The sequence below is a fragment of the Propithecus coquereli genome, unplaced genomic scaffold (assembly GCF_000956105.1).
Source record: "Propithecus coquereli isolate 6110/MARCELLA unplaced genomic scaffold, Pcoq_1.0 Scaffold355, whole genome shotgun sequence".
NCBI classification, from domain to species: Eukaryota; Metazoa; Chordata; class Mammalia; order Primates; family Indriidae; genus Propithecus; species Propithecus coquereli.
The window spans coordinates 2,544,981-2,568,717 of NW_012149230.1; positions in this window are offsets into that span (position 1 = coordinate 2,544,981).

The following is a 23,737-nucleotide window of genomic DNA, read 5'->3' on the forward strand; positions in this document are numbered from 1 at the left end:
CTCCCCCCCATAGTACTTTTTAAATTAATTTGTGCATATGGTATGAGGTGTGAAAGTTCATTCTCTTACATAGGGATAGCCAGTTATTGTTCCGGCATTCTTTACTAAAAAGAATTTTCCTTCCCTATTGAAATGATTTTGTACCTTGTCATAAACTATTGTTGACTGGAGGCGAGTCTATTCCTGGTCTGTATTTTGTTCCATGGATCTAGTTCTTTCTTTACACCAGTACCGCACTGCCTTAATATCTACAGGTTTGTCAGTAAATCTCAAAATCAAGGAGTTTAAGTCCTCCAACCCTGTTTTTCTGTTTCAAATTTGTTTTTGTTATCATAGGTCTTTTGCATTTCCATTAAAAAAAAAAAACCTGCTGTGATTGGACTGTGACCGTAATGAATCTGTAGATAATTTGGAGGCAAATGAACATTTTAATAATATTGATACTTCCAAATTATGACTGTGGCATACCTATTTATTTTAAACTTTTTACATTTCTCAATTCCTTCTAAACATTTTTTATCATTTTAAGTGTGCAGGTCTTACATATATTTTGTTAAACTTATCCTTAAATATTTTCTATTTCAGAGCAATTGTAAATGGTATGTTTTAAGTTCATTTTCCAAATTGTTCGTTGCTGCCAAGAAGAAATACAATTGATATTTTTAGATTGACTTTGTTTCCTGACCCTGCTGTGTATTAGTTGTAGTAGTTGCTTTTCCTTAGGATTTTCTACATAGGCAATAATTTTGTTTGTGAACAGAGACGACCTTACCTTACGTCTTTGTATACAACACATACACCTTTTACTTATTTTTCCTGCCTCATCTCACTGACTAAAATCTCCAGGACTTTGTTGAGTAGAAGTGATGAGTGTGGACATCTTTGCCTTGTTCCCTACCTAGGGGAAAAGCATTCAGTGTCACCGCTGAGTGTGATGTTAGCTGTAGGTTTTTCAAAAACATTCTGTATCAGATTCAGGAAGCTTCCTTTGATTCCTGGTTTGCTGCATTTTATTTTTTTAAATCACATATGAATGCTAAATTCTGACAAATGTATTGTTTGTATCTATTAAGATGATTAGATAGCTTTTTAAAAATTCTGTTAATGTGATTAATTGATTGCTTTTCAAATGTTAAACCGGACTCACATTTCTGGAGCTAATCCACATGATATTATTTAATATTATCCCTCTTATATATTGTTGGATTTTATTTGCTAATGGTTTCCATGTTTATATGTGATATTGGTTAGTGTCTTTTATAGCACCTGTGTAGTTTTAATATCTGCGTTATGCTGGACTCATAAAATAAATTGGGAAGCATTCCCTCCTCCTGTATTTTTAAAGAATTCATGTAAGATTGGCATTAGTTTTTCCTTAAATGTTTGATACAATTGGAGTTTCTTTTTTGGGGGGAAAGTAGTTGATTATGAATTAAATACCTTTAATAGAGTTAAAGCTATTCAGATTTTCTATTATTTCCTGCCTTAATTTTGGTAAATTGACATTTTAAAGCAATTTGTCTATTTCATTTAAGTCAGTATATTTGTTGGTGTAAAATTGTTCGTAATATCTTTATAATATCCTTTTTCATGTTGATTCGTAAGGATATCACCTCTGTCATTCCTGAAATTGGTTATTTGTGTCTTCACTTCTTTTTCTTGATAAGTCTTCCTAGGGCTATATCAATTTTATTTAATCCTTTCAAAAACCAAGTATTAATTTTGTTGATTTTCTATTAATATATTATTTTCTTTCCATTTTATTGATTTCTGTCTTTATCTTTATTATTTATCCTTAATGGACTTTTCTAGGAATTATGATATTCTTCCTTAATTTATCACAGTTTATTTACAATTAATATTATACCACTTCACATACTGTGTAAGAACCTTACAACGGTGTAATTCCATTTCCCCCCTCTCCTTTGTACTATTGCCGTGTATTTTACCTCTACGTACTATAGTCAAGTTGTCTTTTATTTTCCTATATGCTTACTATTTATAGTGCTCTTTTTACCTTCCTGTAGATGCAATTTAGCATCTGGTATCATTTCCCTTCAGTCAAAAGAGCACATTTTAGTATGTATTATAATTCAGGTCTTTTTGTAACAAATTTGCTGTTTTCTGTTTATCTGAAACATCTTTATTTCACCATAATTTTTGAAGGAAATAAAACTCTTTTTTTAAGCACTTTAAGGATGTTCCATTGCCTTCTGATCTTAATAAAACACAAAATATGAAATAATTGTTTTTGATTAGCAGTTAATTATCATTAGTATCATTGTTCCGTGTATGTTATTCTTTGCTGGACAGTTACAATTTATCAAGAAGTCCCTGTCTCCTTGATGCCTGTTCATTCTCTCCTTTGGGGATTCTCCTCTCTGTGCCTCCCTCTATCTGCCTTTGCTTTCTCCACTTACTGCCACCTTGATACAATGTTAAGTATGTGGCATCTTTCTATAAGTTTTGGTCATAATATAGAATTTTCTCTAATACATTGATTTGGTCATTTTCATTGAGAACCGAGTCCAGCAGAGAATTCCAAATGAAGCTTTTTTTTTTTTTTTAGCCTGGAATTCTTTCCACATATTTTGACTATTTAACTATTAATGACGTTCTTATATTGACATTGAGATTCCTGGTTGTTGTTGTTTTAACTCGTGTTTGTCTGATGTGTTTTCATATCCTGTGCATGTGAACCTTTCTGGTTTCCTCTGTTTCAGTGTGCTCTTGTACACAGAATGTAGTGTGCTTCTGTTTTATAATACAAGCTGATGGCCTTTGTCTTTTTATGTTTAACCGACTTCCAATTTACATTTACTGTCCTCATGCCATCTTGCTTTACTCTTTCCTTTATGTGCTTGTACATTGCTTTTCTTTTCTGTCTTTTGTTATAGGGACTATGTGTCTTTATTTATTTTCTCTATAGAGTTATAAGATATAAATCTTTTTTAAATTCAATTATAGTTTAATTTTAATTTTGTTTTTTAAAAAGCTGTATTCTTTAGCTCTTTAATTATCAATCTCAAGTAGGAAATTATCTTTACTGATTCCCTTCAATTCAGGAAAGAAGGCTAGAAAAACTCTTTTCCCACTTCCCATTTTACGTATAAGATTTTAGAAGTAGATTATTATGATTTTTCTCATTTTAAAGCCTAATCTTTTCTTTCTGAACTACTGATGGCATTTTCGTAGTGCTTTGTAGCAATATTTTAAATCTATTAAGATAATTATACATTTAAACAATTTTAATTTTTATTTCTAACTTTTCTGTTCTACTTCCTCATTACTGAGTCTGAGCTTTTAAAAATTATTATGGTTTCTTATGACATTTGAAATCATCTTTGGAAAATATTTTTCAGGATAGGTATGTGGATTGTGTACTTTATGAACACTTGAATATTTGAAAATTCTTTTTATTATGTTCACACATGAATTACATTTTGTCCGGGAATTTGGGGGTTACTAAATTTTCCTCTCGAAAGTCTATATGGATTTCTGCAATGTCTTTAAGCATTTAATGTTGAAGAAGAGCAGTTTCAGCCCTGCCTGTCCTTTTCTTTGCAAAAGAATTTACTAGGTATTTATCTTTATACAAGATTTCTTACCCTCCTTGTGACCTTTACAATATAGTTTTAATTATAAAAGTTTAGTTTAGATATTAATTTAGTCCTGATATCAGAAAAATCAAGACAAACCTATTTAGAGAGCAATTTCCTAAAGTATAGAATGCCACTGTGATAAAAATTGTAATGCAGTTTAGAGAAGCACATTTTCTGCTATGGAGCTGGTAGGAAATAGGAGTGTGATATTTTGATATAATAAGAAATATATATTTGAGCTTTGTCCCCAGTTCATGGCACAGAGCTTCTAAAAATCTTATAATTTCATAAATGATGTTAGGAGCATCTTTTATTCTAATGTGCAGCCTTGGACTCTGGTTCCTGACACAGACTCTTAAATCCCTTGGAATTTCTTGAGTGATAGGAATATCTTTTGTTCTAATGAGGTGACTCCTGCTAGGCTCCTTAATAGCTTCAGGATGGACTCTAGTCCCCTAGAAAGACTAAACATTGATTAGAAGCTCGGGGTTTTCAGAGATTGAGTAAACAACCGATCATGCCTATGTAATAGAGCCTCCACAAGAAATCCCTCTCTGAAGGGGTCTGGAGAGCTTCTGCGCTGCTGGACACGTGGACATGCTGGGGGTGTGGTGCACTCGGACAGGGCACGGAAGCCTCACGCCCGCCATCGCACCTTGTCCTGTGCATCTCTTCCATCTGGCTGTTTCTGAGTTGTGTCCTTTTATAATAAACCTGCAGTCTAGCAGTAAACTGTTTTCCCAAGTTCACTGAGCCATTGTAGCTAATGATCAAACCTGAGGAGGGGGTCATGGGAACCTCTGATTTATAGCTGGTCGATTAGAAGCACAGGTGACAACCTGGACTTGTGGCTGGTGTCTGAAGTGGGGGCAGTCCTGCGGGAGTGAGCCCCTAACCTGTGGGATGTGATACCAACCTCAGGTAGATAGTGTCATAATTGAATTGAATTAGATGACACCTAGTCCCTGTCTGCCAAGAATTGGAGAATCGGTTGATATGGGGGAAAAAAATCGCACACATTTGATGTCAGAAATGTGTGAATGTAGGGGGGAAAAAACCCTGTTTTCTATTTTTTTTTCATTTTGGGAAGAGAAAGGAGGCAGGTAGGAAAGAACAAGGGAAGAGGAAATACAGTAGCGATTGCTGGCTACAATTGTGTGACTCATGTTTACGCAGCTTTGTGGGTTCAGCTTCAGTTAAAGTGCTGAAAATAAGACCACCGTATAATTTCATAATATTTGTTTCCTGTAGAAAAAATATCTAGGGATATTTCTGAAAATATAATATGTATGTTTTACCATTTTTTGAATGTTTTCCACATAATTTATGTCCATGGACTTCATATAGTTTAGAGTAACATTTGTATATTATTTCAATATGTTTGTTTATTGAAGTAATAATATTATATACCATGTATATTGCTATGCTAATAAATAGAGTGTATTTTACAGTAGATAAATAAAATGTATTATTATCTACAGAACCAAAAATAATATAATTATTATGACCCAAAAGTATATTATACACCAGAGAACTAATAACCTTTTGAAATAAATATAAAGGATGATCTTCTATAAACTCAGCCACCATTCCACCCCCCCCAAAAAAAATACGGAAAGGAAGAAATAATCTTTCTCTATGTTGTGACATTTTTACAATTTCCAGAATTCCATATAGTCTAATTTCTGCTTGGGTATTTCCTCTGGGCTGACACTGGTTTTAGAAAGACGTATAGTGGAACCAGTTCTTGATAAGCCTACATCTTTCTGTGCTGAACGTCTCCCAGGTGCCCTCTCAAAGACCTGCCCTCCCCGTGTCCTGCAGGGAGCAAATGACGTGGAGTGGGAGAGAGGAGTGTCACACTCTATGCTCAGCTGGTCTGGATTATCCAACCTCTGAGGTGTATCCGCCGGCTGCCCCCGTATCCCATGATAAATCATCTCCTGATTGAACATCGGGCCAGACTGGGGTCTGATTCATTGGCTGAATGTTGCTACCTGGCTCCAGGAGAGGCCTGTGTCTCAGTCCTGTAATAGTCATCATGCCTTAAGGAACCTTCACATTTTTGAACAGTTACATAGTGTCCTCCGCTGAAGAAAGAGGAAGTCTGGAGTCCATTTCCGGCAGCTAGCAGGGAGCTGTTTTCCTCTCTTTGACATTAGCAAGGTTTGGCAGCTTGTTAATCTTTAAGGGGATTTGGGGTTGAAATTTTTTGGGGGGTGGACCTGGGGGCAGATAATATAGTCAGAGCTCTCCAATATGTTCAAGGAAGTAAAATAGATGCCCATGTTTTTTATGGCTGTGATTCCCACTTGGCCTTGGGTTCCAACTCCCAAGTTTATGTGAAAGGAAAACCACAAACTATTGGATAGTGCAAGCACTATAATAATAGTCTCTACCTTTTTGCTTGATGACTTTCAAGAATGTTTCCGTAATTCTGGGGTAGCAGAGGCAATCAATAAGGGTAATATAAATTACATGTGCGTTGAGCAGTCAAGCATTGCACAGCCTGGGTCTCCACAAGGCCAGTATTAACTGACAAGGTTGGCCTGGACACGTTTCCTCCCTTCTTCATTATTTCTCTGCCTGATGCCCAGCAGCCAATTAAGATCTGGTGAGAAAAGCAGAACTGGGGAGTCACTAGGCTAACCCCCTTTCATGGGAAAGCTTTATTCTGCTTAACTCCCCTAACTTGCAAAAACCACATCTGGGGTTAGAGATAAAACAGAGGAGAGGGAACAGTCCTCCCACAGAGACCTGACTCTACCAGTCATTCTTCCCAATTATTCCCTGACAAATACACATTTGCGTCAGACAAAAACGGTAGGGACGTCCTGCATCTGGCAAACATCACACAGCTTCCGTGTGGCTGAACATCAGTGCCATTGTCTCCGCTGCGAGAGGCTGGAGGAGTGGGAATGGCGTCTGCCTCTGTGGATAGCACGCTCAAGTTCCCTCTCCTGGGGCAGAGAGGAGTCTTCTCGGAAGTGATGTCTATAGATTTTTCTGTAGAGATGGTATGCTGGGAACGTTACGCACTTTCTGGGAGAGTGGCACTTAACCCCGCTTCGTGGACCGCGGCGGGTGCTGAGGAAGCGCTCAGGCGTCCCTGGTGACGGGCGGAGGAGCCGGATCTCTAACTGTGTCTACGCGAGAGCCACGCTGTGTTCAGCTCTTTAAATATTGGCTTTCTGCTTAAGAGTCAATGGGAAGAAACAGTTCCACTGCTTTAAAAAGAGGGGTGGGCAAAAGGATGTGAAAACCAGATCTATGAAATGACACTTCGCAGGTGTTTATTCCGTCCCACTGGGGACAGCAGCAGTCGACACCGCCTTGCGACCTGGGATGGATTTCTAGCAGAAGCCTCTGTGAATCTGCTCTGAGATGTTTCTGCGAGGTTTGAGATGCAGCAGCGGAAGATACCAGTGCTCCTGTCCGTGGCATTACCAGGTCTTCATGTGGCCACTCCAAGCAGATAGATAATCACGGACACTGTAACAGAGGCATTTTTCTCTTTCATTTGTGTTCCTGAAGAATTGAAGTTGGCGAACAAGACTTAACACTAATAACAGAGACCCTTTTTCGAAGCTGTTTTTCTATTTTTTAAAATGAAGTTCGAAAACTATTGAAAAATTTTCTTTCAGTGTTTATTCTTTTAGTCTCCTTTGCTGAACTTTTAAGGAGAGTCAGGGAGGCAGAATAGAATTAGTACACTTGTAATCCGAACTGGATGAGGGTCTTAATTCTGCTACTTATTATTGGCATGTTTTGGGATAAGTTGTCCATCTAGACTCTTCACATACAAATTGTATTCACATATAAAATATAAAATAAACAATATCTGTGCAGCCTGCTCCCTATACTGTTAAATGGAAAGACCTGGTTACAGTAGAGCTTCTCAGATTATCTACATTCATGTTTTTACTTAATTTTTTATTTGAGTTTTCACTGTACAAATTGTTAATAGAATGACCTTGTAGCTATGTGAGATATTAAAATGTAGTTGGTTATCATTTCAATATTTGTAAGAGTTGGGTGGTCTGGGATAATGAAACAATACAGGCTTCCAGGAAGTTCAAAGGTGTTTAGAAGCAAGCAGAAAATATACCTACATAACTTAAGATCCAAGGAAATAGAAAATCCAATGAGGTAATCAACCTGAGTTCAAGTTGCAGATGTCTATGAGTAGAAAAAAGAATTAGGTAATGTGTGAGACATGAATCCAGAAGTCTTGGACCATGTGAAAACCTCCTTTGAGTTACAGAGTCATTGACATAACAATTAGCAATGACGTTTAATACATCACATCAAAGTTGCTGAGAAGAATCCTGTCAGCATCCTGGCTAAAATTTTTCTTTTTGCAACCCCAAACATGCTGAGAAAGCAACTCCATATCATACATGGGATAATAAAATAGTGTCCTTAATTGTCAGAAAGAATTGTCCTGAATGTGCAACTCGATATATCTCACACTCATCAGAAATCTCTTGTCGAAATTCACATCAGTTACTCAAAAGGGTAAGTATCTCCCTTAGTGATAAGCACTTATAACTCCTATAGGAGTTAGAATTCAGCATTCAAATGTGGAAAAAAAAGAGAACACCATAGTTTTAACATTTGATATTTATGAACTCGTTATGTTTAAGAAAATATGGCCTACTGGAGTGGCTGCCCAATAACTGCAAATTTAAATGTGCCCTTAAATATTTAATTTAGACTTTTGATTTTCATTTGAAATCTTTCCAAGTTTATGAACTCTATTGGGACATTGAAGAACACTCAAAGTTCATTATATTCGAAAGTCTGTTTATTACATCTATAAGGAGGAGTTTGTTTGTTAAGTTAATTAAAGCACTTTAAGAAGGAAATACAATTCTCAAATTTAAATATGATTCTAAAATATTTAGGGGAATTCAGTTTATAATTGGGACCAAGTATTATCAAAAGATCTTTAAGAGTGAATGTTAAAAATTACTAAGAGAATAAAGAGAATGGTACAATTTATAAGCATAATTTAAAAGCAAAAGAAAGCACTAGGGTTTCAATTTTATAAATATAAGTAATACTAATTTTAGAAAGCAGATAAACTTCTTTTTTTATTTCAGAATATTATGGGGGTACAAACGTTTTGGTTAAATGAATTGTTTTTGTATAGTTTGAGTCAAAGTTGTAAGTGTTTCCCTCACACAGATAGCATGCATTCACACCATTAGGTGTGAATTTACCCATCCCCTGCTCCTCCCTCCCACCTGCTTGATTTCCATTGAGTTTTACTACCATATGTGCATAAGAGGGTTGATCAATTAGTTCCAATTTAATAGCCAGTACACGTGGCGTTTGTTTTTCCATTCTTGCAATACTTCACTTAGAAGGATGGTCTCCAGTTCAATCCAGGTTGTTACAAAAGATATTAGTTCACAAGATTTTATGGCTGAGTAATACTCCATGATATACATATACCACATTTTATTAATCCACTCATGTATTGATGGGCACTTGGGCATTCCATATCTTTGCAATTGTGAATTGTGCTGCTATAACATTCTAGTGCAAATGTCTTTTTTGTAAAATGTCTTTTTTTCCTTTGGGTAAATACTCAGTAGTGGGATTGCTGCATCAAACGGTAGGTCTACTCTTAGTTCTTTGAGGTATCTCCATACTACTTTCCACAGAGGTTGTACTAGTTTGCAGTCCCACCAAAAGTCTGTACGTGTTCCTTTTTCTCTGCATCCATGCCAGCATCTGTTGTTTTGGGATGTTTTGATAAAAGCCATTCTCAATGAAGTTAGGTGATATCTCATTGTGGTTTTGATTTGCATTTCCCTGATCATTAGAGATGTTGAGCATTTTTTCATAAGTTTATTGGCTATTAATCTATCTTCTTTTGAAAAGTTTCTGTTCATGTCTTTTGCCCACTTTTTAATGGGGTTGTTCAATTTTTTCTTGCTAATTTGCTTGAATTCTTTGTAGATTCTGGTTATTAGCCTTTTATCAGATGCATAGCATGTGAATATTTTCTCCCATTCTGTAGATTGTCTGTTTGCTGTCATGATAGTTTTCTTCACTGTGTAGAAGCTTTTTAATTTAATCAGGTCCCATTTATTTATTTTTGTTGTTGTTGTGATTGCCTTTGGGGTCTTCTTCATAAATTCTTTGCCTAGGCTGCTATCTGGAAGAGTTTTTCCAACATTTTCTTCTAGAAATCTTACAGTTTCATGCCTTAGGTTTAAGTCTGTTATCCATCATGAATTAATTTTTGTGAGAGGTGAAAGGTGCGGATCCTGTTTCAGTCTTCTACATGTGGTTATCCAATTTTCCCAGCACCATTTATTAAATAAGGATTCTTTTCACCAGTGTATGTTTTTGTGTGCTTTGTCAAAGATCAGATGGCTATATGAGGATGGTTTCATATCTGGGTTCTCTGTCCTTATCCATTGGTCTATGTCTCTGTTCTTATGCTAGTGCCATGCTGTTTTGGTTACTATAGCCTTGTAGTATAGCTTGAAGTAGAAACCAGATAAAATTCTGAATGGACTCTTCCGCACACAAAAACTGCCCTCGAATAAATTTTTTAAAAAACTTTAAATTAACAACAGCTCAAGAAAATTATTTTGTCAATTGAAAGAGCTGGATTAAATGGAGTTTAGGGTGAAATATTCTTTTTTTGCCACTTTTCATTAAACTTGTTCTGTGGAAAAGTTCTTTATTCACTTGTAGCTTTAATCTCACTTGTGATCCATAGCTTTTTCTGTCCATCTCATAAAATAAAAAATTCCAGTCTGATCTTAATAAACACATAACTCCAGTTCAATGTAATTTTAAAACTCCAAATTCCACTCAAGTTAAAAACTTTTCTCTTCCCTCAGCTTGGTTTGTGTTATGGTCTGAATGTGCCCCCACAAATTCATGTACTGGAAACCTAATCCCCAGTGCAACAGCGTTGGGGCCTTTGGGAGGTGTTTGGGTCAGGAGGGTTCTACCCTCATGAAGGGATTAATGCCTTTTGTGCCCTTTCATCTTTTGCTATGTAAGCACATAGCGTTCCTCCCCTATGGAGAACACAGTGTTCAAAATACCATCTTAGAAGCAAAGACCAGCCCTCACCAGTTGCTGGCATCTTGATCTGGGACTTCCAGCCTCCAGAATTGTGAGAAAAATTTCTGTTCTCTCCAAAGTACCCAGTCGATGGAATTCTGTTATAGCAGCACAAAATGAATTAGGATAGCTGCCTTCAGGCCAGGAAGCCCATAACGGGGGTGGGGTGATGGGTTGGGTGCTTCTTCACTGGGTCCCAGCCTCATGGCTCTCCATTCCTCAGCAGCAGCAGCTGCTGGTCCTACAGTGTTGGACCTAGGAGGAGGGAGGGAGTAAGGGCAACGAAGAACTCACTTTGATGGTGCAATGATGATGAGTGTACCTTGGAACCCTCTGGCTGTGGCAGATTCCATAGACCAATTCTTCTGATGTGGCATTATTTGTGGGTCTCCCATAGAGCCTCCTCCAGGGTCTTCCAACTGTGGTTTTTACTCTCCTCAGGTAGAATTAGGCCTGGGCTTTGTGCAGTCCAAATCTTTGTTGGAATCCCTTCTCCATGGCAGGCATCCCCTTAGATGCAAACCCTTTGAAAACCCTAAGGTGCCTCCCTTTCATTGAATCCATATCTAATCCCAAGGAAAAATCTGTATTTTTTTCATCTGCCACCAGGGAAATGCAATCCACTTTCAATGATTCATCTTTCTTCTGTCGGCTCCATCTTCTCAGACACGTGGCACACACTAGACTCTATGTCTTCAATGTAAGAGAGCAGAGACCCAAGTCTTTGAGTGCTTTTACTTGCCTTAAGATGTAAGGGAGGTGCCTCCTCCTCTGCCACATGGGGAAGAAGGAGGAGGAGGAATGACTACCACATTCTTCCACAATTCTCTCCAAAGCAGTTTTCTCTGCTGCTTTCTTCCACATCTGCTCTTTTATACCCTCAAGGCAGGTAATGGGGTAATGTCAGTAGAATTTAATTTAAAACTTTTGGTAGCTGTGGCACCTTGATTTTTAAGAGTGAGGATACTTTATATTTATTATATTTTTCTTAACTCTGGGTATCTGAGCTTGGGAGTCTCATTTTAATATTCTATTGTGCAATCACTATGAAAAATGTTTAGCACTGATAATTCACAGTTGGAAGATATTTTCAAGAATATGACTTTAGCATCATTAGAAATTATTCCTCAAGCTGAGAAATGTGTACTCTTATGGATTTGTTGGCATATTCTCTGAGATATGTGTAAATGCTGCATTTCTCATTTAAAAGTATAAGAAACATAGGATCCTACCACAGGCTGTGCAGAAATACTTTCATAAGGAATTCAGAAAACAGAAAAGAGAAGACAAACAAAAACATAAACTTTATCCAACCCTGAAATGACCACTGATAACATTTTGACATGTTTGTGGGAAATATATTTCCCATACAACTGGGATGATATTGTTTGTATGGTTCTTTTGTAATCTATTATCTAAATCTAAATATTATTTTTAAAAATTATGTGTATATATTTTTTTGCTATTTATAAAATTGAGTTATTCATATAATTTAAAAATCAAATTATGCAAATGGTTTGTACTAAAAAGCATAATGTCTCCTGTTCCAATCTTTCCCAACCAATGTCCTACTCTCCAGATGTGACCACTTTTGACAGTCTCTGTTTTTGATACTTTTGGTGGATCTTCCTATCTTTAAATCAGAGTTCTCCTTTCTGGCTTTACATTAAAAATCACCTGGAAGTTTTCAAACGCTCCCCATACTGCTGTTTCCCTGATATTAATTGATCCAGATCTTCAGGGGTGGGATTCAAGTAGTGATATTATTTTTAATGTCCAACAGGGATTTTAACACATCGTGAGAGTTAAGAACCACTGTTCTGGAATACACGCACATGATGATTGCTCCACATCCATTTTAGACATGACTCATCACTTCTCTGCTATGAGAAATGAAGATTTAGTTACTTACACAATCCTGTCTTTCTTCTCCCCTTCTTATTTGAGGTAGTTAAATAATTATTAATGTTTTCCTATTGATTGCATTTATAATTTAAAATATGCTTGCACCTCTATGTCTGGTTCATCAGACTTAGACATTATCAAGTTTAGACACATTCCCAACTATATAAGATGAAACTATCAGCCTCCTTCCTGTCTTCCACCTTTGCCCAACCCAGCTACCAACTTCCACTACCCCATCAGTATCTGCACAGTGTGAAGATTGATAGCAGTCACATTCTGTTCTGTGGCACTATTCCACAATTATTATTTATTTATATATATCAAATATTTTATATGTGAATATATATATGTATGTATACATACATATATAAAACATATATATATGTATGTAAAAACATACATATATATATGTATGTTTTTACAGACACAACACATAATAGAGTTTAAGAATCTTGCTCTGCTACTTCCTAGCTTTCTAACCTTGGGCAAGTCATTTAACTTCTTTTTGCATCAGCTCTTCCTTTCTACAAAGGGGAAAATAATACTCGTCTCTTGGGATTTTTGTGAGGGTTATATGAATATAATTCATGGCACAGAGAAAAGACTCATTATATGTTAGTTACTTTTACTGTTTATCCCAGTCTTGTGCAAACATTACATTTCTTCCTTCAATGCTTCAATATAGTGATCTCTGCACTACACAAAGTAGAATTTTTCTTGAATCAAGGTTAAATGTATTTTTCTTAGACACTAACAATTGCCTTTTTAAAAATGACATTTTAAAATTTTCTTTCATATTCAGCCTACAGATCCCATGTATAGTTTCCTTCTCGCCTTGCCAGGAGGCTAAACACCTTCCTTTTTTCTTATTTTCAAAAACAATGTGTCCCCACTATGTCTTCAAAATATTCCAGTCTTTCCATTATATCTACTACTGCATGGAATTCATTTTCTTTTTGGGGACATCCATCCACCCCTCTGATCTCTTGCTGCAATTTAGGTCAGATGATTTCTAGGCTCTGTGGGTACCACTGGAATCTATCACTGTTTCCTGCATTCCGCAATTTCCTCTCTTTAAGTTCTCTCTATTTTTGCCGGTGTAAATCCTCAAATAACTTCCTCAGAATGGCCCATGAAAGGCAATTTTTAAAAACCTCTCCATGCCTGAGAAATCTTATTATTTGCCATTATGCATCATATTCAAATTCCTAGCAGTATTTCTTTTAATGACAAACTCATTCTAAAATCCATAGGAAACACGAAGGCTCTAGAATAATCCAAACAGCTTTGAAAAAGAAAAACACTGATTCTGCCTAACTTCAAGACTTTTTTTAAAGCTATAGTATTTGAGAAAGTGAGATATTGGCATAAAGATAAATAGCTCAATGCCTGTGATAGCCCCCAAATCCCAACTACCCTAACTTGCCACCTGTTTTCATTTGGTAACCACAAAGCAGACCTGATCAGCCAATATTTGGATATCACCATCTGCGGAAATGCATCTGTAATAATACATGTGTCTTAGATCTCAGAAGCCCCATGAGTAGTATGGGGCCAGCCTCCATAGAGGGCTCTTCTTGCAACCAGGATGCTATTGACAACCAGAAGTGTTACTGGACACCTCACAGTACGTGTCTATTCATCACTGCTGTCCCTATCTTAGTTCAGATCACCATGCCCCTGTCCAGAATTTCATACCAGCCTCCCACTGGCATCCCTGGTTGTGATCCTGTCCCCTTCCACCCATTTTGTCTGAAATGCACATCTCCTGAGTTCTGTCTTCCACGTACCTGCTGCCAGCATGCAGGCCTTGGTATTACCTGCAGGATACTGTTCCCTCTTTCCTCTTTCTGCAATCAGTTTTTCCAATGCGTTTGCTCTCTCACATTCAGGTTTTTGCACAAGCTTTTTCTGTGCCTGGAACACACTTTCTTTTCTAGCTCTCCCTTGCTACATCCTTCGCATCTCCATTTAGGTTGCACTTCCCCTAGCAAGCCATCCTGGACTCTGCCACGTGCCCCTGACAGCTCACCTCTTCAGTGGTCCTTTCCTCTGTTCCCCCACTGAGACTGTGAGCTCCCTGATGGTCAGCTCTGGGGTTGTCTTGCTCACTGGTTTCTGGTATGTAGTAAAAAACCACTAAATACTCATCAAAATACTAAAAGAAGGAGAAATGTGTATAAGGGAATAGTTTGTTTTTTTTTTTTAAATCAACACTATTCCTCTTTCTTGGGCCATTTTGGGAAGTATCTGGCATTATTTTAAAGTTGTTCCAGTGCTGTGGGGCTGGTTTACATTATGCTTTCATGAGGGCTAAAAAAGGAAACCAGGCTGCTGGCTGAATTTTCTAAATATGCTGTTAGCAATGATCTCTTTTTAATGATTGCCACCTCCTTGCCATTTGGAACTGAGAGTGGGCAAGTCTCAGATCTGCAGCCTCACGGACCCCGCAAGAGCTGTTTGCTGCCCAGACCTTGGGGAAGAGAATGGGCTGCCGCTTCAGAGCTCAGTGGCTCTTGCCCGCGGGAGAGCCAAGGGCCTGCAGACTGCAACGCGCCTGTGCGGGTCGTCCTGGGATGGTGCTGGACGTTTGCGTTAGGAGAAAATGGTAAAACCAGGGGGCTTCTTGACACACTTGTAACTGATATTCACAGTGGAGAAAGGATTTGGGAGTCCAATCGTGAATTGGCCCTTTTCGGGAAATTTTATGAGAACGCTCCTTCCTTCTCAAGCCACATTTGCATTCCTGCTGAATGGGCTTTCTTAGATTTTCCTTGTGAACATACATATAATCAACAGCCAAGGAAAATGCATTTTGGAGATGGCTGTATACCAGGATAAATACAGGTTAATTTTGCTCAAAGATACTGAGATTGTTGGCTTTTTTCTTCCCAATTCATATAGGAAATGATTCTGATTTCTTTTATCAAACATGCCAGGTATTATAAGCATAAATGAGTCCAGAAAATCTTGAACACAGGTCCTTTGGGACACTGTGAATTTATAAAAAACTATATTTTCCCTGATCATATCCTTTCTGGAGCCCTTGGTGGGCAAGGCCCCTGAGCCTATGACATTCTTTTAGAAAGGGTCAAAAAACACTCAGAACTACAAGGGTGAATAGGGCAGGTAATTAAAATGGATACTTCTCTTTTAGGCTGAGGAATGAAAATAAAAACAGAAAAGCAGTGAGAGCGCCAGTGTGAGACAAAACTATGATGCAATGAGATAATTTATGTCTTAACTCTCCTGTGGAGGTTTGAGATTGTTCCTTAAACTTGACATTGGTTTCATGCAAAGTGGATTTGTCCATTTAAAGTGGCCAGTGGAAACTCATTCAGTGTCCATCGGGGCTCTCTATGCCACAGCATACTCAAACCTTTTTCTTTTTTTAACAAACATGTTAAAGCAAGGAATGGCATTAAGTGCTTATGAATACGAGTCTTTTCGTTAATGTACAGCTCCGGTAATCTCAGAAAAATCACAGGCCCCAAGCTCCATCTCTTTCTTATTGACCAGACCATAGAAGGAGCCACAGCCACACGTTTGTGAAACTCCGCCTCCTCATGGGAGCGCTGGAGGGCCCGAGGCTGGGACGCTGGCCGCCGGGACCTTTGACAGCGTGAGGCACGCGCGGCGCGCACAGTGACCGAGAGGCGGCGTTTCCTGAGTGCTTCCATGCATTCTTCCAAGCACTTTCACCCTCTCCACCACCCCGTGCTACTACTAATATAAAATGCTCCTATTTTATACCAGACACAGAGAAGGTAAGTTACTTCTCCAAGGCCACAGAGCCACGCTCAGGCAGGCTGCGGTCGGGGTCCCGTTTAGGAATGCGTGCTCTCCGCTGCGCGAACTGAGTGCCTGTGTTTTTTTATTCCTCACAGTTTCCTTTGTGGTTGGCCACAGTTATCTGCATTTTGTAACTAGGGAGCTGAACACAAGCAAAAGTAAATAACTGCTCAAATACCATCAAGGGCAAACGTTAACAGTCTTTGATGATTAATTGGACATAAAATATGAAGAACTGGGAAGAGTCAGATATGAGTCTCAGGTTTCAGCCATGCATGGCTTCATTGAAACCGAGTGAAGAGGATGGTATGAGAAAAAAAAAATCAGTTCTGTTTTAAACATATGGAGTTTTCAGCAGTATGGAACATCCACGTGGGAAAGGCCTGTCGCAGGCCGGCGTTCCTGCCTCGGAGAAAGGTACAATGGTGCGTTGTAAATGCACATCGAAGATGAGATTTGGATCAGAAGGGGGAGGAAGAGTGATGGGAACCACTGGAGGGTTATTTCATTTGAGGTTGTCTAGTATTCATCAATCAAACTAGGGTTTCCTTATTCATGTTTCAGGAGGAGAAACCATGGCAATGACTGAAAGAAGATAAACGTTGTGATGCTTTCTCCAAAACATGACAAATGTTATATAGAAAGATATAGATGGAGACGGAGATGTGGAAATGGAAGTAGAAATAGATGATATAACTGCACAGACATTTAAATATAGATATGAATGGAGGGCCCTAGTAATGTTTTGATGAGAAATTAACGTAGAAGCCAAAGATTTAACCCCTTTTTTACCAAGCCCAAACTGCATCTCTATTACTTAAAAAATTCTGCCTTAAAATTTTCTCTAAGAAAGCATCCTACAATATATCATGTTATTTTCCCAGTTTATGCACCACTTATTGGAGCATTTCATGTCATATAATTTAGCTAATTTTAGTATTCTGGATCAATCTTCACTCATCCTCTGGATTAAAAATAAGTTGTGGTCAAGATTTGTGTCTTCTGTTCCTTCAATACTATTATTACACAGTGATGGATTGATAATGGAGGCACAATTAGTCACTGAAATAACATTTTTTATTAGAACCTTTTTTGGGCCTGGCACAAAGATAAATAATTCACACATAAAATGCTATTACAGCCAGTGACTAAAGACCACACATTGCATGATTCTATTTATAGGAAGTATCCGACTTTGCAAACCTTTAGAGACAGAAAGTAGATCAGTGATTGCCAAGGGCTTAAAGAGGGATGATATGGGTTTGGGTGAGATGATAGCTCAAAGGTAATAGGGTTTCTTTGGGGAATGATGAAAATGTTCTAAAATTGATAATGTTGATGGTTGTGCAACACTGTGGATATACCAAAAAATAATGAATTGTACATTTTAATGGATGAATTGTGTGGTCTATGAATTATACCTCGATAAAGCTGTTACCCACAAAAATAGTTTTTGTATGTGTGACGGTACATGTGAAGAATTTTGGATGCAAAGAAAATGAGGATCTTACTTTGTCCAACAATATTGAGGAAGTTCAATAACCATTTAATTGATTGACTGATTGATCGATGTCCCCACATCTCTCAGCACCATATTGCCTCTAGCCTCAATAGCTATTAGCTTCCTCAGAGTTGGATATTAATTCACGAATTCAAGGCCTGGTCACATGGGAGAGGAGCATGCCCCCAGCTGCTTGGAGCTCCCTGAAACATTTGCTTTACATTCAGACTGAAACCCAGAAGAACAGGAAATCAAGCTCTGACATGTGGGCATTTGGTCCTGTGGCCAGAGCTTTCTTTCTCCTTCGAAGATTAATGAAGCACAAAGATGCCAGCTCTTTCCTTTCAACTCCCCACAATAATCAGCTCTCAGCAGCCTGCCAGTTTAATATTACTTCACTTCAATGCTCAGGAACGGTCCCAGTTGGAAGGGACGAGGAAAACCTGGTCCAAGAGTTTTTATGAAGAACAGCTTAACAACCCCTCTAGAACATTCCATAGGCAATATTACAAGCTTTCCTTTCTTTTTATATCTAGAGACGGGGAAAAGAGCAGGGGGGCATTGGAATCATGAGTCAAATTTCAAAGTCAATAAGTTGAACCTCTGCTAGGCCCTGGATATTTTCTAAATTAATTGACCATCAAATTCTTACCCTCTACATCTGTATTACATTAGAGATCATAAAACTATTTGGGGTTTTTTGCTACTTAAAGAAAAGTTGCATGGGCATAATGCTTTGAGAGGGCCTGTTCCTTTTCAAAAATTGTTTTGAATTCATAAAAAGAAACAAGATTATCTTTTGTGTTTATGCATTGCTATTCCCCTCCAAGGAGCTCAAGGGACTTTGTGTCATCTTGTAGGTCTTGATAAGGGAAAATAGAGACAGACTTTTGTGTTAGCAGCTGCCGCTAAAGAAGAGCTTGGATTTTCTGCTAGATCTTTTGGTGTTTGCCAACTATAGCATTTGCTGAATTTTGTGAGAGTTGTGCATTCCTTCAGTCCATTTATTAACTGATTTATTTATTCATTCAGCAAATACCCATATAGTGTGCTAGACACAGATAGATGCTAGAGATACCAAGAGAAGAGGAAGATGAGACTCTTCCCTCAGAGAATTTATAAGCTAGTGCAAGAAACAGGAAATCTAGAAGTAGATAAAGTAACTATAGGAGCCAGTGCTGTGAGAACAGATAACACAGGGGTTCAGGTTGTCTGTTTCACATAGGATAAGACCAAAGCCCTCTTGGAGGAGGTGGCAATTGAGCTTAAGTAGGAAGAGTAGAAGTCAGCCACACAGGAAAAGAGTCAGGGAAATGTGCTCCAGACATGGGGAACAGCTAGTGCAAAGGCCCTGAGGCAGGGAAGAGTTTAACTGTTTTAGGAACATAGAGAAGGCCAGCGTGGCCAGACAGTGCGAGGAAGAGTGGCAAGCAGGAATATGGGTAGTGCCTTAAATGTGGAAACTGTGCTGGAAGCTGGTAAGAATGATATTGGCTATCTATTTAATATAGTGGCTAAAGCTTATTGACTGTTTACCATGGAACCACACACTAGGCTAAGTTGTTCATGTGCTTTCCCTCACTCCAGACTTATAAGATAGACATCATTATCATCATCCACATTTTACAAAAGAGAGAAGAGAGGGTAAAAGGTTGAGTTGACCACTTAATATACACAGCTAACAATGTAGGTCAAGGAACAGGGATTTGAACACAGGCATTTCGATGGGAGAGCCCAGGCACTTAGTCTGCTGTGGTACCTCCTGGTGATTGTTTAGCAAACAGAGAGCAGGAGAGCCAGAGAAGTAAACAGGTCATTAGTATATAAAGTCTTGACTCCAGAAAGTCAAAAGATGCTCACAGAGCATCTGAGCAAAGTTAAGAGGTCGGGTGTATCCTCTGGAGGAATTAATCAGGTGGAGAGGTCAAGGTGGGGCCAGTGTTTTAAGAGGGAGACAAGACACTGTCAAAGAGCATGAGTCACTCAAAGGACCCAAGCAATTCTGCACGACTGAAACACACGGGAAGGGAAGTGGCTGGGACCTGCTGAGAGGTGATACTGGAACAACAAGTAGGTTCAAAGCCATACAGATCTGACCCTCTCTGCTGACTTCTACCACTACCCATCGCTCCAAGTACCAAGGTTGTCACCAGTGTCAAAGGCAAAAGCGACATCTTTTCCTTTATGTTTGGATGCAGATCAAGGAATATCAATGGAGAAAAATTGCAGAGTGATGTAATAATGGCTACATTATCACCCCAGTATGTCATACTTTTGTACAGGCAAAAGACCACAGAATATCCCAGTCTCATTCAAGTCTCAGAAGCCATTTGCTGACTCGCCTGAGACAGGCAGGGGCTATTTCAAGGGTATATAACTCTGTGTTTAATAAGCCAGAGGCGAGGCTATCCCTGAATCTGCCTTCCTGAGTTCAGAGATCTGTGGTTTGAGTTCTTGGGGAAACTGCCTTTTTCTAAAGATAGTGCTAAGTTTAGCTGAAAGGTCAAGGAAGGAAATGTCAAGTTGGAAACGCCTTGGAAAGTTCTTGGAGTCATGCTCTCTCCTTACTGCGATATAAGCCTATGGCTATTTTCCCTTCTTTCTTCATTGTACTCTGGTTTGGTCCCAGGAACACGCCTTTTGGAGACAGGCTGGATCAGCAAGCCCGGCTCTTACAATGGCTTCCTCTGTGTCATACATTCCAACCTAGTGGCCAAGGCTTAGCACACCCGGGGTTCCAGGGAAGCCCACCCCAGGGACCTTCCATGAGTGTCCTGAAAGCTTCTGGAGCTGCCTAGAATCAAAGCATCGTGAGGAAAACACACAGAGCAAACAAACTCAGACAGCAATTCACCCCACCATTAGATTTCTTCTATTCTTTAAAACGTTTCTTTTCTCATTACAGAAAAGTAAAATCTATTTATTGCTAAGAACTTGGAAAATACAGAAAGATTAGAAAGCAAATAAAAATCACCCGAGTCTATTATACTTTTTATAATTTGAGATAAATCTTTTCAGTTATTTTTCTTTAACTATAAAATATATTCATTTTCTCTTTTACAGAAATACATATTGCTGTATAAATAAATATGTTATTACAGAAAGCACATAACAGAAAGTGGATCACACTGCATGCATGATGTCCATTGTCCGCTATTCTAATAAGGGTCTGTGTGTTAATCATTTATAAGGGTCCTTTCTGTATGAAGAGGACTAATCCTTTGTTGGTTGTATATGTTACAAACATTTTCCCATTTTCCCTTATAATTTTATAATTTTACAAACTTATAATTAGCCCTTTATTAGTTAATCCTTTTTTTACAAGCAAGTGGTTTTAGTTTTTATGTAATCAAGTTCCACTATATTTTCCTTTATGATTGATGCACTGATATTGTCTGTAGAAAACTCTTTGCCCACCCAAAAATTATGTAAATAACCCGCTGTCTTTTTTTATTAAAACTTTCATGATTTTCTTTTCTGGATGTAAAGCATTAATCCCTCTGAAATGTGTGGTGGTAAAGGCATGAAGAAGAAATCTAGCTTGGTATTTTTCAAATTGGTGAACCTATTATTTTAATATCATTTATTAACAAATCCATCCCTTCCTCATTGAATTAAAATGTTGCTTTTATTATGTAATAATTTTATATGTTGATAATATGTTTCTGGACTTTATATGAAGTTCCATTGATCCATCAGTGTTTGTACCACACTGTATCTGTTTTAATGTATATTTTGTAACTGACAGGGAAAGAGCCTCCTAATTACCCATTTTTAAAAATAATTCTAAATGTTCTTTTATTCAAAATTAACTTCAGAATCATGATGGAAATTCCAAGTAAAATCCCCTTAAGAGAACTTTCTGGAAATGAATGTAATCAGGCCTGGAGGCAGAAACAGCTGTGGGACCCTGTGTTTGTTTCTTTCTCTCACTCTTGTTTTTGCTCTTGCTTTCACTCTTGCTGTCTGACGTTTCTTCACTATGGGATCCCCTGTCCTCCTCCTGCAGTAGCTCACTGTGGCTGGCCCGCCTCATTGCATCTTTGTTCTTTTACTGCAAACCCTACTGTCAGCTGGTTCAGTTTCTCAGCATTTCTCAGTTATCTTTCTAAAAGCTCAACACATCTATGTGTACCAGGACATAGGTCACTGGCCAGCAGGTGGATTGCCTCCCTGTGTGTCGCGTGCCTTGCCCAGAGGGTGAGGGGTAGAGGAGTGGAGAGTTACTCGTGGTAGAGCACAGCTCTCTCAATAGTAGTGACTGTGGGCAGGACAGATTTTCTTAGAAGGCTTAGAGGGGATTGTGTACAGTGCAGATATTTGGACACTTGACTTAACTAGATCATAAATGCAGACAGAATAAATAGTACATAAACCTATGTTTTCAGTAGGACTCCAATTTTTAAATATATAATTTTTAAAGTATATAATTATGATATTTAATAGCATTTATTGAGGCTTTGTAATCAGCATAGCACAGTGCTAAGTACTTCACAACTATTATTTTATTAAATTGTTCTCAGTCACAAGATGAATATTATTCTCTCCATTTTACAGCTGGAAGAACTGAGGTTCAGAGACATTAAATTAAACTTGCTCAAACTCACAAGATTAATGTCAAAGTCAGAAGTAGAACCGTGTTCACTTTATCTCCAAAGCCCAGATGTTTCAATGTTATACTCGTGTCTTCAGAAGGACTGGATGGCACTGCAAGAAGTACTAAGGAGATCTTCCTGTGGTCAACAGGATTAGAAATGATAGGATTTTCATAGGAGAGAGTCTAATGTCTAGGGGTGTAGGCTTCAGAATTCGATCTGCAGTATTTAAATCTTGGCACACTGTTCAGTTGCTGGTGTTTTGGGGCAAGTCACTTAACCTCCAAGTTTCTTTTCCTTCCAGTGTACAGTAGTTGTAAGAATTAAATGATATAATCCATGTAAAGAGTCACGGTGCACTGTCACAGAGCAAATTCAATAAACAGTAGCTAATATTTTAATATTTTTCAGTATTTCCCCAAATTTCTCAATGAGCATGTATTTTACTTTTACTTAAGTGGAGTGTGAAGGTAGGTGTTAGTTTGGTTTTTATCTTTAATAGCGAATACATATACATTAAGCGGCAATATTGAATTACATTAAGCCATTTCCCAATTTCTCTGATAAATAATTGCATTCATGTCTAAGAAAGCTAACAAGATTTTTATTTGTAGTTGAAAGCCCAAAAGTTCAAGAGCAGACCTTTTTATATTCCGGGCAAACTTACCAGAGCCCAGTGGAAACCACGTTCTCTAGCACAACACTTTTACCAGAGTTACTCAGGTACTCCTTGAATGCCAACCACCATTCCATGTTCTGTAAATGTCCTCTATGACAGCGTTTTTCAGAGTAAATTCTTCAACTACCGGCCCCAGAGTCCTTTGCTCAAAATGCCAGATTCCTGAGTCCCAACTCTCATCTAGTAAGTCATAATATCAGGGGATGGGCTCCAGGAAACTTTCTTTATTTTCTTTTTTTAAACTTGTTTCCCTGGTAACTCTTACGCATGCTGACATTTGCAAATCACTACTGCAGGAAACCCAAACTTGATGAAAGAAAATGGGAGGTGGGTTCTGAGTCTAGTTCTAACTCTAACCAGCTGTGTGTCCTTGAGAAAGCCCCTTCAACTCACCCCATCAGTTTCGCCTGTCTCCTGAATCCAAAGGCTCCTAGCGTTTCTTCTAAGAATATCTTTCTTTCTACCCAAGTAAAAATGTATGGTGCACAGAATAGTGGGCAAATGCTTCATGGAGATGGAACCAGACAGAACCAAAAGGAAGGGTAGGGATTCATTTGACAAAGGTTAT